The sequence below is a fragment of the Neovison vison genome, chromosome 11, assembly GCF_020171115.1.
Source record: "Neovison vison isolate M4711 chromosome 11, ASM_NN_V1, whole genome shotgun sequence".
Classification (NCBI taxonomy): Eukaryota; Metazoa; Chordata; class Mammalia; order Carnivora; family Mustelidae; genus Neogale; species Neogale vison.
This window is the reverse complement of record NC_058101.1, coordinates 57,827,653-57,844,153: the sequence shown is the minus strand read 5'-3', so window position 1 is coordinate 57,844,153 and position 16,501 is coordinate 57,827,653. Positions and strand designations below refer to the sequence as shown.

The following is a 16,501-nucleotide window of genomic DNA, read 5'->3' as shown; positions in this document are numbered from 1 at the left end:
TTTCACTTTTGTTTCCTTTGCCTTTGGAGACATATCTTGAAAGAAGTTGCTGTGACCGATGTCAAAGAGGTTACTGCCTATATTCTCCTCTAGGATTCTGATGGATTCCTGTCTCACGTGGAGGTCTTTTATCCATTTTGAGCTTATCTTTGTGTATGGTGTAAGAGAATGATCGAGTTTCATTCTTCTACATATAGCTGTCCAGTTTTCCCAGCAGCATTTATTGAAGAGACTGTCTTTTTTCCACTGTATATTTTTTTCCTGTTTTGTCAAAAATTATTTGCTCATAGAGTTGAGGGTTCATATCTGGGCTCTCTATTCTGTTCCACTGGTCTATGTGTCTGTTTTTATGCCAGTACCATGCTGTCTTGGTGATCACAGCTTTGTGGTAAAGCTTGAAATCATGTAACGTGATGCCCCCAGTTTTATTTTTGTTTTTCAACATTTCCTTAGTGATTCGGAATCTCTTCTGATTCCATACAAATTTTAGGATTATTTGCTCCAGCTTTTTGAAAAATACCAGTGGAATTTCATCAAGACCAAAAGCTTCTGTACAGCAAAGGAAACAGCTAACAAAACAAAGAGGCAACCCATGGAATGGGAGAAGATATTTGCAAATGACTGTACAGACAAAAGGTTGATATCCAGGATCTATAAAGAACTCCTCAAACTCAACATACACAAAACAGACAATCATATCAAAAAATGGGCAGAAGATATGAACAGACACTTCTCCAATGAAGACACAAAATGGCTATCAGACACATGAAAAAATGTTCATCATCACTAGCCATCAGGGAGATTCAAATTAAAACCACATTGAGATATCACCTTACACCAGTTAGAATGGCCAAAATTAACAAGACAGGAAACAACATGTGTTGGAGAGGATGTGGAGAAAGGGGAACCCTCTTACACTGTTGGTGGGAATGCAAGTTGGTGCAGTCACTTTGGAAAACAGTGTGGAGATTCCTCAAGAAATTAAAAAGAGATCTTCCCTATGACCCTGCAGTTGCACTACTGGGTATTTACCCCAAAGATACAGATATAGTGAAATGAAGTGCCATCTGTACCCCAATGTTTATAGCAGCAATGGCCATGATTGCCAAACTGTGGAAAGAACCAAGATGCCCTTCAACAGACGAATGGATAAGGAACATGTGGTACATATACATTATGGAGTATTATGCCTCTAGCAGAAAGGACGAATACCCAATTTTTGTAGCAACATGGACAGGACTGGAAGAGATTATGCTGAGTGAAATAAGTCAAGAAGAGAGAGTCAATTATCAAATGGTTTCACTTATTTGTGGAGCATAACAAATAGCATGGAGGACAAGGGGAGTTAGAGAGAAGAAGGGAGTTGAGGGAAATTGGAAGGGGAGGTGAACCATGAGAGACTATGGACTCTAGAAAACAATCTGAGGGTTTTGAAGGGGCGGGGGATGGGAGGTTGGGGGAACCAGGTGGTGGGTATTAGAGAGTGCATGGAGCACTGGGTGTGGTGCAAAAACAATGAATACTGTTACGCTGAAAAGAAATAAAAAATTTAAAAAAAGACATATACATTCCATAGCAAAGTATTCAGGCCATCTTGTCTATACATAGATGGAAGAAGAAATTCACACAAACCTCAGGGAAGACTGCAGCAATAACAACTGTGCTCCAGGCAGAACCAACCTAGGAGAAAGAGGACCATACACAGACTTTCATCTCTCTTGCTCCCACCCCTTTCAAATGTCCCCAAAAGCATCCTTCTGGGCCCTAGGAGGTGTCTCCTAAGGACTCTGTGAATTACCTGACTTGTACCCTTTTCTCTTTTCCTCTCTAAATTATGATGTTGCTATTACTGGTCACCAAAGATGCCAAAGTGGCCACTCTGTCTCCCTTGTCAACCAAGGGACACTGTGCCCTTGCTGCTGCTGCCCAAGGTCAGGACACTGACTTCAGGATCAAGAATTCTAATGCCAAGGGTCACTGCACCATCCCACTCACCCCAGCTGGTTCACCCCTGTGACCAAGGCCACCATGCCAAATCTATTGGCATCTTCATCCTCAACCCCTACAGTAATCATAGAAAGATTATTTACCAAATCTTTTTTAGCAGTAAGGATCACAGTTAAAGACATTCCTTATCCTTGGAAGTAACATTTGCTGAGCACACCAGGCTCTGTGTGATTTCTCTATATACATTATCTCATTCATCCCATGACAATCCTATTGTCTCAAACCAGGATCTGCCAATCCAACAAAGGTGTCTCTACCTTTTCCAAATGAAGGTCTAAACCACATCATAGTTAAGAATGCTGGCTCTTAAAGCCTCACTGGGTAGGTTTGAATTCCTGTTCTGTTGCTTACTAGATGTGTGGCTTTGAACCAACTACCTCACCCATCTCAGGGGTTCAGTATTCCTATCTGTAAAATGGCGCAGATGAGAAGACATCCCAGGGGCACCTTGGTGGCTTAGTGGGTTAAAGCCTCTGCCTTCGGCTCAGGTCATGATCTCAGGGTTCTGGGATCAAGCCCCACATCGGGCTCTCTGCTCAGCGGGGAGCCAGCTTCCATTCCTCTCTCTGCCTGCCTCTCTACCTACTTGTGATCACTGTCTGTCAAATAAATAAATAAAATTTTAAAAAAGAAGAAGAAGAAGAAGACATATTCCAAAATGAGAAAATAAGAAAATCACCATAAATGTTTGGTTCATCATAAGTGCCTGGTACATCATAAGTGTCAAATACATGTTATATATTTTTAATGCTTTGCTATTACTGTTTACCTCCACAAAAGAGTTAGTGAACTCTTTTTTGCTTATTGTGACTTTTTCATTGAAAGGATACTAAAAGTATAGTTAGTGTGATAACAGTCACACTAAAAGGGATCCACTATAAACTACTGGCCTAAGGAGATCCATTTCTACCTCACAGGGTTTCAGTCAGGATTAAGAGAAAATGGAAGAGGATCCCTGTAGGTCCAGAAGGGTCAGCCCACCTGTGCCCTAGATGACAGCAAGACCTCACTGGGACTGAGGGGGTGGGCTCTGGAAAAAAAAAAAAAACAGCCCCAGTGACAGAGGTGGGTTGGGGACTATGCAAAGTCTCTTTTCATAGTCCCAATCAGTTGTTCAATAAGCCAGAACTGCCTATATGTTAGCATTCTAGAACTGTTGGGAGAGATTTAACCCTCAAAGTCAATATTTTCTAAGTCCAGGACCTCACATTGGGTGACAGGAAAATGACTTTAGGAATCTCTTATGGACTGAGTTTAAAATATTATATATATATATATATATATATAAATGATATAAGAGGAGAACAAAGAGAAGTCAAATGAATGGCACAGACTCGAAGATACAACAGAGAGCTTATATTTATATCTATATTGATATCCATATCTACACCGTATCTATATTTATATCTGTGCTTTTATCACCAATCTCATCTTTCTCATGCAATTAGGAGTCATCTTCTGCCGACTTGGCAAGCAACATGAGATTCAAGGATGGCCCAGAAATATAAAAACCCACAGCGATAATTGCTTATTTTCCATCTCTCTCTGTGCACGCTGCTTGGCTTTTCTCTTTCTTGGGACACGAAGTCCTCATTTATACTCATTAAAATGTGTTAATGAGAAGTTTGCAGAGAGAAAAATGAGGAAAGTAAGAAGGGGAAAGAGGAAGAAAAAAGGCACATCTAGGGATTTTATCTTCTAGTTAATAAGCAAGACAGAGCAAAGTCAAACAAACCCAAAGTTGTATTTTTTGGCCATGAATATACTGTTACCTCACTAAAGATGCTTATTACTCCTTCCCTAGTTTTTATGAATCCATGAAACACACTTTAGTGGCATGAACTGGTTTTCAACTTGAATTAAATTTTGAATACCCACTGGACATAAGGCACACAGCTGGATGAACTGAAAACACAAAAAATGCCTCTTATCTTTCTACCCATGACCACTCAGGTCAACCATAACTAGACTCCAAGGTTTCCATGTGCATTCTTTGATACACAGTCCTTGGCAAAAGGTAGCTATTCAACAAATATTTGCCTAGTGAATAAATAAATAGATCTACCTGGAAACCCAAACACAATCAAAGTACACCACAGTCCCAGTGGCCAGGGCCATGATTCTTTCTTTATTTCTTTTTAAAGATTTATTTATTTATTTTACAAAGAGGAAAAGAAGGAGGCAGAAGGAGAGAGAGAAAGAACCCCAAGCAGCCTTCCCACTGACATGGAGTTCAATCTCACAACCCTGAGATCACAGCCTGAGCCAAAACCAAGAGTCAGACACTCAACTGACTGCACCAACAAGGCGCCCCACCCCCACGACTCTTTTTCTAAAAACAACTCAAACTCATCACATCATGACTGCTCATATGAAGTCCTGTGTTTTCTTCCTTTGAAATATTGCTATTTGGGGATTCCTCTTACCTCATCTATCTTGGTAGTTGCATATCCTCACCTCCATTCCTCACTCCAGTTCTGATCCCTTCCCTTTATTGCAGCTCTTGAAACCACTGCCAATTGATTATAACTTTGCTGCAGACTTTCACATTAGACCTTTTGGACTGGGTTTAAGGTGAGCTAACAGCTGTTCAGAAAGGGACCTCTAACTCACATGAGGTTTCATTCTCACTCAGCTCTACCTTTCCACATTACTTGTCAGTCTTAAGTCAGTGTTAACATGGTCAGAGCTGTGTGCTTCAGGGAAAACTGCCCTGAAGGAAATGGGAGAGTGGAGGCAAATAAGTTAAGAATATACTCAGTCACCCAAGTGAGAAAAAAATGAATGTCTGAACTAGGGTGGTGATGGGGAGGAGGAAAAGAAAGAAATGAGAGATACATTAAGGGAGGCAAATGGCCTGGAAAAGTGATTGGATGAGATTCAGGCTCAACAGACTATGGTGAACTGGTGATTATAAAGCATGGGCTGTATCAGAGAAAAGAGCCTTCCTGGATAAGCATTGTCTGGGAAGGTGCCTTAGAAATGATGAAACAGGATCTGAGTTCTCAATGACAAAGAATTTACACACTGGTACAGGAGTGAGTAAGATGGGATCCTCAGTGGAAGATTCTAAGTGGGGAGAACCTGGTGGGAATCACAGAAATGATCTTGGATCCTGTAGCACTAAGAATAACAAGTAATAAAGGTACAGTGGACATGCGTTGCTGTTGGTCCACCACTTATTTCCCCATTTGAAAGCAAAGCCCATTTTTCACTGTGAAGCAGGAGCAGCTGACAACTCTTTTACCCTGACCACCAGAGTGAGCAAATAACTCGGGCCTACCTAATATGAGGATTCTATCCCCCTGATCTTGGTGATTTGTTCAAGTTTGGACAATTGGCCAGAAAAGATCCAATACAAATTACTTAAAACATTAAGTTACCTATGCTAAGGCATTAGGATTTTTATTTTCTTTTCTCTATCTCTCCTCCACACTACACGCCCATGTTGCAGACACAGGGATCTTTCAGTGGTATGTAATTAAAACCCAATGCCAACTACCTTAAGAGTTTAAGACTATATATATATATATATATATATATATTAAGAGTTTATATATTAATATATTAAGAGTTTATATATTAATATATATATTAAGAGTTTAAGACTATATATATATATATATACACACACACACATATATATATATATATACACACACACACATGTGTGTGTGTGTGTGTATCTCCTTTTTCACTACAGTAAAGACTGGGGAAGAGTTATGTAATGGAATAGGTTGTCCTTTCTAAAAAAAAGAGATTTGTTTTGCTAATTACACAACTGTCCTCTCAACATTTTTGCTGTTAGCTCTTCACACAATTTTTTAAAGATATGATAAAAGATGGTGTTACTTTACATTACACATACATACACCCATGCCTTTGAAAAGTGCTACTAGCTTTTATCTGTGGCTGTGTGCCTGTTTTTATAGTTCTCTTTTTTTTCTTATGCTGGGCTTTTAGAGGCAAAAATTTTGTCTTAGAATTGGATACAGATAAGAGATGAACCAATATTACCCTATATGTTGTAGAACAAACAGTAAATACCCACATTTTCTGCACTGAAGACACCAGCCTCTGCTAGATCACAGAGTTTGCAGAATGACTGAGAATCAGTCCATACTATTTACTATAAAGTGACCTATACCTGTCTTGCTCAGTTGAGATGCTGGTTGTTTCTTCTCATTTCACCTCTAAGTTTAGCAGAAGGTGTATCTGTTGCTGAACACATTTCATGAGGCACAAGGACAGATCTGGTGTTCACATGGCCAACAAAAATCCATTATCAATGGAGTGAGGTTGTTTTTGTAGGTTTTTAGAGGAGCACACTTAGGAATAGTTAAAGAAGCCCAAATTTTAAAAAACACGGTTAACTAGAAAACTGCTACCAAACTTTTAGGGGGAAATCAGAAAAATCACAAGAAAACTTGCTGAAGTCAGAACTTATCTCAAAAAATAAAATTTGAAAAGTTTAGGCTAATCACATAAATAATTACTCATATTTTCCTAGGCTTTTACCATTTGCAGAGATTTCAGTCATAGGCCCTTATTTGAGTCAAGGAGAACAAGCACTATTATTTTTATCCCCTTTTGACAGCTGCTAAAATTGAAGACAGAGTGGTTAAGCAAATTTCCAAAGGTCAGAGAGCTAATAAATGGGGAAGATGTGACTCAAAAAGCACTCTACCTCTATGACCAGAAGGCAGCAGGAAAGAAGATGAAATCTAAAATCTGGGCTCCCCAGACATTGACTAACCCTGTGACGTTGGTCCAGTTACTTAATCATTTTAGCATTTTAACTGACTTCTTCATTTATGAAATATGGATAACATTTACCTGGACATTTTACTCTAGGGACTGAATATAATAATGTAAGTTAGACACCCAACCAATAATATGTAGTCAGTGTTGGCTCCCTTCTTCCTCTTCTTAGAGTACATTGCAAATTCAATATATACCACCACAGCAGTTCCAAAGCCATGAGCTATGTAGAAGTTCACATATTCAGAAAAAAAACCATGGGAGGTTCTCAGTCATTGGTGAAATATGTATTTGTACTCCCTGTCTCCAATCCCATCCTTGTCACTACCCCAGACTGGGTACCTCCATTACTTTTTATACCAGCTGCGGTCATTACCATCAACCCAGTTCCCCAAACCTGACACCTGCAAGGAATCCATGCCTCTCTTTCTTCTTGCTCTTGACATCCCATTGGTCACTCTATTCATGTCACCATGTAAAAGTGCTAAATGTGCCTTCTCCCCTCCATCACCATCTCCAGTGCTCTAATGTGCATCCCAATCTGCTTCTGCATCATCCCCCTCTATGCCATCTTGCATGGTGCTCTCTGTTGTAAGTCTGGAAGACACTGATCTGATGATGCAATCAGCCTGCCCCATCTTCCCCCAACTCTCCAGTTGCCTGAGGAGTTCATGATCTCTAGCTTGGCACATAAAACTTAACATCAGTTGGCCTTTTCTTTGATCTTCTGCCACATCACCTGCCCCTCTTCCAGGAACCCCCAGGACCTGTCTAACTGTTGCAATTCCCTATAGATGTTTCACTCTTTCTCACCCTCCTTGGTTGACCTTCTTGCTTGGAAAACTCTTTCCACTTTATTTTCTGGAAAAGTTTCTCCATCATTAAAACTCATCCTAGTATCATCATCTATTCTAGGATACCCTCACTAATACCCTCAAAAGCTGGCCTATGTGACCCCTTTGTTCTCCCATAGCACCTTATGTTTGCCCCATTTTCTCAAAGCATTTTCCAGAGTATACTGTAACTGGTAGTTTCAATATCTCTATGAAGATAGAGTTATAAGGTACAACATTCTATTAAGACTGAAAGCAAGCTCTAAAGCTGCCTATGTAAGTCTCATGCAATATCACTTACATGGAATCTAAGGTAAGTTTAACCAGTGCCTCATTTTGTATTTGTAAAAAAGTGTGTATTCATTTCTTATGACTGCTATAACAAATTACCACAAACTTTGTGGCTTAAAGAAGAAAAATTTCTGTTCTCACAGTTCTGAAGGCCCAAAGTTTAATCTCAAGGTGTCAGCAGGGCTGTGCTCCCTCTGAAAGTTGTAAGAGACAATCTTTTCCCTGCTTTCTTCAGGTTCTGGTGGCTCTAGGTGTTCCTTGGCTCATGGACACATCACTGAAATCTCTACCCCCATTGCCACATGGCATTTTCCTCTTCTTTATATGTCTCTCCTCTGTGTCTCTTTTATAAGGACATCTGTCATTGGGTTTAGGGCCTATTGTGAAAATCCAGATGATGTTTTATCTCAAGATCTTTAGCTTAATTACATCTGCAAAGACCATTCTCCAAATAAGATCACATTCATTTACATCCATAAAAGTTCCAATGATTAGAATATAGACATCTTTTGGGGACCTTGATATAACCCATTATAAGGTGCTGTAATAGTTTGCCTGGCTCTTATATTTCTTGGCAATATTGAAAGAGATTATGCATATAAGGCTCTTAGATCGGTATCTGGCAGAGAATAAATGTTCTATAAATTGTAGCCATTATTATTATTTTTTATTATTCAGTGACCATCATGTATATATTCCTTAATAATTAGCTTCCTTCTTTCAGAAGTTGTGTTTCTTAGGTCAAAAACACTTAGATAGAACACTTGGGATATATTGCTAACAGAAAGGATTTAAATAAGCTTCACAATTCTTCACTTTAATAGGGAAACTCAATTAACCAGAATGCCCATCCTCTATCACATATGAATTTTGGCAATAGCTGTTTTCCAGCAGTAGCTGTTTCCCAAAGGAAAATTATCTGTGCCGAAGTCATGGAGTTCTTTGCCCTTTGCTAGCACCCAAATAATGAATGACTTTATTTGAAATGATCTGAAGAGGTCATGTGTATGTGATTATAGACTTGGAAAAGATAAGAAAGTTACCATCAATAACCACCCTGCAAGATTACAGATGTGAGGACAGACCAAGATCAGCAAAGAAGTGACTTTCCCCAAGTCACTCTTTGAGTTGGAGACAAAGCAGAGAGACTAGAACCCAGGTCTCCAGATTTATCCCAGCCTGATACTCACTGGTGATCTGTCTCATCTTGCTGATACCACTCAGTGCAAAAAGTTGATATAAATAATAACATTATCTATTTTAAAAGGATGGAGAGGGGAAAGAACCAATTTATGCGACTTTATCAGAAGTCTTGCAAATTCTACTCCAATTGACTCATGTTATGATACAGATGATAGCCTTAACAAACTCAGACTTCACTTCCATTTAGTAACAGCAACAGAGTAAAACAGTGTAATATATCCCACCCACTTTATTTTGACACCCAAGGTCCTCTATAGCTCTCCTTGATGATATGATCATCTTGTCCTCCCCTTCAAACACCTTTTGCTCCAAGTAAATGATGTGCATTGACCATACCTATTCCATGCCTTCTCTGATCCACATTTTTCTTCCAGCTCTTATTCTCTGTATCTTGAATGTTTTTCTCTCTATTTCTACAACTTCCAAGTTTATCATCCTTGAAGGTTCAGTCCAAGTGCTACATAATCCAAAAAGTCTTCTTGGTTTTTTCCCACCAGGAAGTGACATTTCTTATCTCTGAACTCCCACTGCTTATTTTTTTACACCTGTCTTACATCATTAGTCCTCTTCTAACTCGAGTTTATCTTCATTTTACACCTTTCCTCTTCATGATACATAAATTGAGAGTTAAATAATATTTATATTAGAGAGTTTATTATGAACTGGGAACCCTGCATGTCACAGGACTTTCCAAGAAAGATTAAACATCTGAACCTGCTACCTTTAGGTAGCAGGTAGCTACGTGGACCTGGACCAGGATGGGAACCCAGTTCAAGACAAGTTGATCCCTAAACTGACCAGAAACTATACAGTGGCAGACAGGGGTGATGGTGATGTCTAGGATCTGGCTCATGCTGATTCACAGGATCCAACTGTTCCATTTTCAGGATTTGAGGAGTCAGGTGACATTACGTTGGTCACCTGAAATCAACAGTAGTGGGATTATTTGCACCATGGAAATTGGCAAATATTACAAATCAGGAGTTCCCCCTACCCCAAACCTCCCACAGACAGCCAGGTGTCGAACATTAACCAGCACACCACTGCTGCTAATACACTGAATCTTCTCCCTTGGCAGTTTGTGTGTGATAACTACAGAAGGAGTTAGTGGTCCTTAACAGAAACAAAAGCAAAATAACTCAGAAGAGAAGGCTATGAACAAGAAGACAAACATAGCAAAAGCCATAAGGCAGAGAGACAGGAGTAGAAATCAGTTCATCAGGAGTGGCAGGTTTGGTAGAAACAGAGGCAGAGGGTGGTAAGGTTGTTTTCAGACCAATTCCTGGAGCAGGAAAAAACAAATGTGTCTGCCTTGGGATGGTGACTAATTCTGGCTCCTGGAGTTATGCTGGATCCCATATGACCTTTTCTGGCTCCTGCTCTTCTGGACCTCTGACTTGGTAGTGGTTCCTGTTTCTACTTACTTTGCTATCTCTTACGAAAGACAAATTTTCCTCACAGAGGACCCAAAGAACATGGCAGAGTGACTGTGACACTTCGTAGCTTTCATAGCCTTCTCATATTTCATCCTCACAACAGCTCCTGTGGGCACCCAGACCACCAACCATTGTTGGCACCAACCAGCATGCAAAATGAGGAAGCTGTGGCTCTGAGAAGCTGCAGGACTAACCCAACTCTCTGCAGCTAGCAGAGAGCAGAAGCAAGAGAGAAACCCAGGATGTCTGGTATGACAATCAGGAGCTTTGTCCTCCTGGCACCTGTGATGCTCTGCCCACCCAGATCACAGTCTATGACCCACAAGCAGGACTACTCAATAATGAGAAGGAGCAAAGAGGTCGAGAGCGTGAAAAATTGAAAGAGTAAAAGGAAAAAGAGAAAGAAAATGTCATTTGAAAGTCTGAGCATCATGTAGAGATAATATGGTATACAGGTATGTTATACACATATGTGACATCACAAATATTGTATTTAATGCACATTATGTGGTTAAAGTCCCAGCTTCCTATTCATTGGTTGTGAGAACCTGCCCAAGTAATTACTCCTCTGAGATTTCACCCATAAAATAGGCATTAACTTCTCTGTTTACATCATAAGATTCTAGTAAAGCTTACTGGAAAAAATGTATATAAACCACTTGGCACAAAGCCTGCCAAAGAATAAGTATTTTATGCATATGGTGTATAGTTTCTATTATTTTAAGTAAAACAATTTTAAAAAGCATGAATAACTATAATAATTTTAATCTGATTTTATCCTAAAAAGCACTTACCCCTAATAAAAGACCTTGCTACACAAATCAATGGTATTCTATACATGCACACAGTCTGCTCTGAAAAAAAAAATTGGAAACATGCAAGGCTCAAAATTAAATGTCTTTAAATAAAATATAAAGCAAAAACAGCTGCTGTTGGAACTTGGTCCCTAGACAGATTTGATTTTTGAAAATGACAAAGACGCCAAATTGTGCTTCGATCCCTGGGCTGCACGAGCGTGGGGAACGTGATTGCCTCCTTACACTGATTGCCTGCGTGAGGAAAAGACGCAGATGCTGGAACAAAGGATATTGTATGCTGGACACACGGCTCTCTGGGACAAGCAGCCAGCAGGGAATTCTGCAACCACATCACAAACAGTGTTGCCGAATATCCTCCCATTTTCTGAAATAGCAACACCACAAATGAGACACCCTAATGGGTGCCATAAATATGAAAAGAGCAAATTCATTAGGCTGATACAGGATAACACTCCTTGCCGTGGCAGAGAAATCACCTACATTTTAGAGACCTCGGTATGTGGCCTTATCATTTCCTAATAGAGCCTCTGCTAATATATAACAGACTAAGACCAATGCCACCTGGGAGATGAGCATCTCGTGCTGTGACCCAGAAATGAGGCCATGGTTATCTATCAGAGATTTTTTTTTAAATATAATTCAAATATAATTCTTTCTAAATATAATTTTCAAGTTAGTAAAATAAAACCAAAGAAAACACATAATGTAAAGGTAAGAATAAAATCCACCACCAAACACATCACATTAGCAGTTACTGACTTTTGCATACATGCTTTCCAGCCTTTTATTCCTCACATGGTTGCTTTTACAGAGCATCCACTGATTTTGCAATATGATTTTTTAGGAGCTGGGTTAGCATTCTATAAGGTGGGGTAGGAAAATAGCAGGTGACCCCATCCACCTGCCAGGGTACCAAAAGTATGCCTTAGAGGAAATTCACTTCTCTGAGGGTAAAATTGCTAATACAGGTGCCTCCTTCCCACGTGAGTGGGGATACCCCAGGAATGAGAATGAGAAATCGCTCCTTTGTCATAGCCCCCAGCTTACCTATCCTGCATTCTCATATCACTTCCTCCTTCATACCCAAAGTTCCTGGCTAAGCGTATGGATACACAGTGAACCTGACCACCTGTCAAGGTGTTAACTCTGCCTGAAACTCCCACCACCTCAGACTCAAGAGGTGATTCCGAACACTACAGCTTCCTCTTCATAGTGCTCATTGCACTATTTTAATTTCTATTTTCCCATCAATCTCCCAAGCAGGAGACATGAAGTCACACTCAGAAGGGAAGTTAAGGACCAGGAACTTGGCTAGTGTTACCCCCAACAACATGCATGTGGGCATAGGGGTATATCAGCAGCAAGAGCCTCTACCCAAGGGTGAAGTGTGAGCAGTGAAGTCCAGAGGCAAAGCCACTCTGGAGACCAGTGTGTGTCCATTGGACACCTTTCCTGAATGTCCCCGAGGGCTTCCAGGCTAAGGTGAGTTCTTAAAAAGATCACACCTGAAGAAAAGATCGTCAATGACTAGGAGGAAAACAGTCATGATCAGATGGTGGAGGCTCACAGAAGCTGAGGAGTCAAAATGAGTTCTCACTGCCAGACACATAACTGTAGGGAAGAAAGAGAGGATAAGGTGAACGAAACCCACAGTGGACACTCTCTAAGGATCTTGAGGCCCTGAACTGTTGAGACAGACCAACAGAAAGACATGGAGCCAAGGATGAGAACAGTTGGCCAACCACCAAGCACTGTGCATCATATCCTTGTGTTCAGAGAGAAAAGCCAGAATGAATAAAAGGCCGTGGTTTTCAGGGGTGAGGCTCTATGGAAAAGGAGGTTAGAACTGCCACCTATAGTCCTCAATGGTAGGTAGTTTCTCTAAACCACACACTTTCAAAATAGTTTATTTTGTGCACTTGTGTGGCCTCCCCTAATTGCACCCAGAGCAAGAACTGGTAAGTGGAAGACACTGCATAAATATTTGCTGGATGGATGGATGGATGGATGGACAGATGGACAGATGGATGAGTTAGTGCAATGTTACCAGAGGATTACTCTAATTATGTCTTAGAAAGTAGTACAAAAATAGATCACTAGACAGTCATCACTGTAGCCAGGTCTGGAAGGACAAATTCAGAAACAAAGCAGGACAGTTCCAGAAGCAAAGAGGAAGGCATGGACAAGTACCCAAAAGGAATCCTCACAGGCTGTGATTCCCTTCTTCAGTTGCATCCTGCTTCTTTACAAGGACCTACTTTAAGGAATACTCAAGGCAGGATTCCAGCATCCTTGCATTCGAATGAAGAATGATGTGGAATTCTAGAATCCTAAGGGAATCAAGAGTCCTGAAAGGAAGCTGTTGCAATCCCTCAGCTATTTCAATAGTTCAGATATACTTACAGATATACTTATATATGAACATTGTTCTAATTAGGCTGAGTGGGAAATCTCAGAACTGTCTTCCCCAGTGGCTGCACCACTTTGCATTTCCACCAACAGTGCACAAGGACTAGGCCAAACATGGTAGTAATCACAAAAGGGTAAATGGGTTAAATTCCTCTATTAAAGGACAGAGTCTGAATTTTAAAAAAAAAAAGTGTCATAATGCACACTCCTAAAGAAGAATATAAATGAAAAAGAAAAGATTAGAGAATAATATGACAAGCAAAAGTTGAAAAAAAGAGAACCATATATAACAATATCAGTGTCAGTTTACTTAGTTAAAAAATTGCCTCTTTGCTAATGATCAGGATTTTTAAGTAAACTCCATACTCAACATGGAGCCCAATGTGGGGCTTCAATCCACAGCCCGGGATCAAGACCTGAGCTGAAATCCAGATCAGATGCTTAACCTACTGAGACACCCAGGCACCCTAATCAGGATTTTATCAACACAGTGAGGTGTTAAAACTGGTAATCTCCTGCTGGCCAGCTATTCTCATTGGCATTTAAGTCTCTGATCTACTTAAATAAAAGTTAAATAAATTAAGATGCTATCATTTAAAAAAAGAAAATTAATTAATAAAATAAATATAAACTAACAAAAGGCAAAAACACTCAGTATGTTTGGTGAATAAAATCTTTCAATATATAGGTTCTATGTGGCAAGAGCAAATAACAAGGGAAATGTTCTATAGAGAAAAGTATGGACACGCCAACTTAATCCAAAATTCTCAAAGGATGGCACTGAGTCCCACAGAATTTCTGGAATCTGCCCACAGACATACCACTGGACTCTGACTCCAACGCTCATGTTCTTTTGCACTCAATCAGTTCTGTCCTACAAAATGAGAAGCTTGTTGCAAAAGGCTGAGTAGCTATATACATTACAGCCTTTTTGCTGAGTCCCTGTCCTACCAGCTTGATCCCCAACGGGCAAAGGCAGGGAGTCTCCCTTTCTAAGTCTGTAGTGAAACAGCAGACACCCCTCCAATGCCACTTGTATCCAAAGGCTGAAAAATCTAGTGGGATTTCTATGTTGTAGTCTGGAGACAGAATTCCTTCTTTGGGAAAACTCACTCTTTGCTCTTAAGGCAACTGGTCACCATAGCCTAGCCAAGTTGATTCATAAAATGAACCATCACAGCCACGTGTCCTCCAGCATCCAGAAAGTTTCTGCAGCAGAAGAAAAAGGGAATTGGGCCCTTTTTTGGCCCAACTTCTTTGGCCCTTTGGCCCAATTTCTTTGGCCTCCTTTCCAGATTTGGCAAGATAAAAATAATGGACTCTGGGTGAAAGAATTACCAGTTTTTAAAATGCTGACAGGGGGGTGCCTGGGTGGCTCAGTCATTAAGCCTCTGCCTTTGGCTTGGGTCATGATCCCAGGGTTCTGGGATCCAGCCCTGCACCAGGCTCCCTGCTCAGCTTCTCCTCTTCCTCTGCAGCACCCCTTGCTTGTGTTCCCTCTCTTGCTATGTCTCTCTCTGTTAAATAAATAAATAATTTTTAAAAAAAATGCTGACAAGGTGCAAAGTGCTGCAAATGGCCTTCTAACTGGATGATTAATGCACACAGGGCAGGGCTACCTGGGCACCACCTTCTCAGAGCATTCCAGCACCCCAGGCACAATCCACTGGCCTATGAGCCCTACAGGCTTTAGGGAGTGGGGAAGATCTAACTACATACAATGAAAAGGAGTGATTTTACCATTAGATGCAACTCTTGCCTCAACTTGTCACACCTAGTTGGACTAGGTTAATAGATTCCATTGCCAGGTTGTCATAAATGTCTTTTTTCGGCCCTGAGTCACGTGTCCTTTCTGCTTAGCAGCATTTTAGTGTCATGGGAAAGGATTTACACACCCCTTCCCTCTGTGGGCTATGGGGAAGCACCCAGAACGCTGTGGGAAACCCTGGCTTAGGTGTGCACATCTCTAGGGCCTGGAACTGATTGAGGCACTGAAGACTCTGCGGCTTTGACTCATTGACTCAATCAAGCCATTCCTTTTATCGCTTCTCGGCCTTTTGGCTAAGATCAAGTGTATCGTTTTTTTCTTCATTTTTTTTTTAAAGAAGGGAACTGTCCTCTTCCAGATGTAAAACACCCTTCTGCTTTCTGCTTTCCTGCACCCCTATAATAGAATTGGCAGCAGATGTGGTATTGGATACTTTACTTTTGGGGTCCCTCACCTGGAAAGCAGGAAAGATACACCTATCCAGAATCCTTGTGAGGACTGCATAAGATCCTGGATCCTAAGTGCTTTATATCAGCGCACACTGAATAAAATCCCTTTCCTCTTCCCTATGATCTTTGTGATACTCCTGTTGTCACCTAACTCCTCATGTGTTGTCCCCATGGATCGCATAATGTTCCCCTGAGACAGGCATGATCTGCTAGCAGTGATGGAAACTGGAAGTCAGTCTGCCATCTTTCTGGCTTTGAGGTGGATGGGAGGAGGACGTGCTTTGTACCTGAACTCATCCATTAGTATACTCAAGCCTTCTGTTTCACAATAAGTGACAGATGAGAGCAAACAAGTGTCTGAGAAGATAACCACCACCAGGACAGGCAGGCCAGTGCAAGCCCTAGAGAAGTATGAGCATGTCCCAGGGTACAAAAAGGGCCACAAAGAGGAAAAAGGTAAAATGCAGAGTGCTAGGCATGGGGTGAGAACATGGGAAGCTAAGGAAGGAGGGGGGGGCACAGAAGG

The 16,501-nt window shown here is 40.7% G+C and overlaps 1 pseudogene; it reads left to right on the top strand.

Annotated features, from left to right (window-relative positions):
* Positions 1–15,799: 15,799 nt before the first annotated feature.
* Positions 15,800–16,003, top strand: LOC122890585 (annotated as a pseudogene).
* Positions 16,004–16,501: the final 498 nt, after the last annotated feature.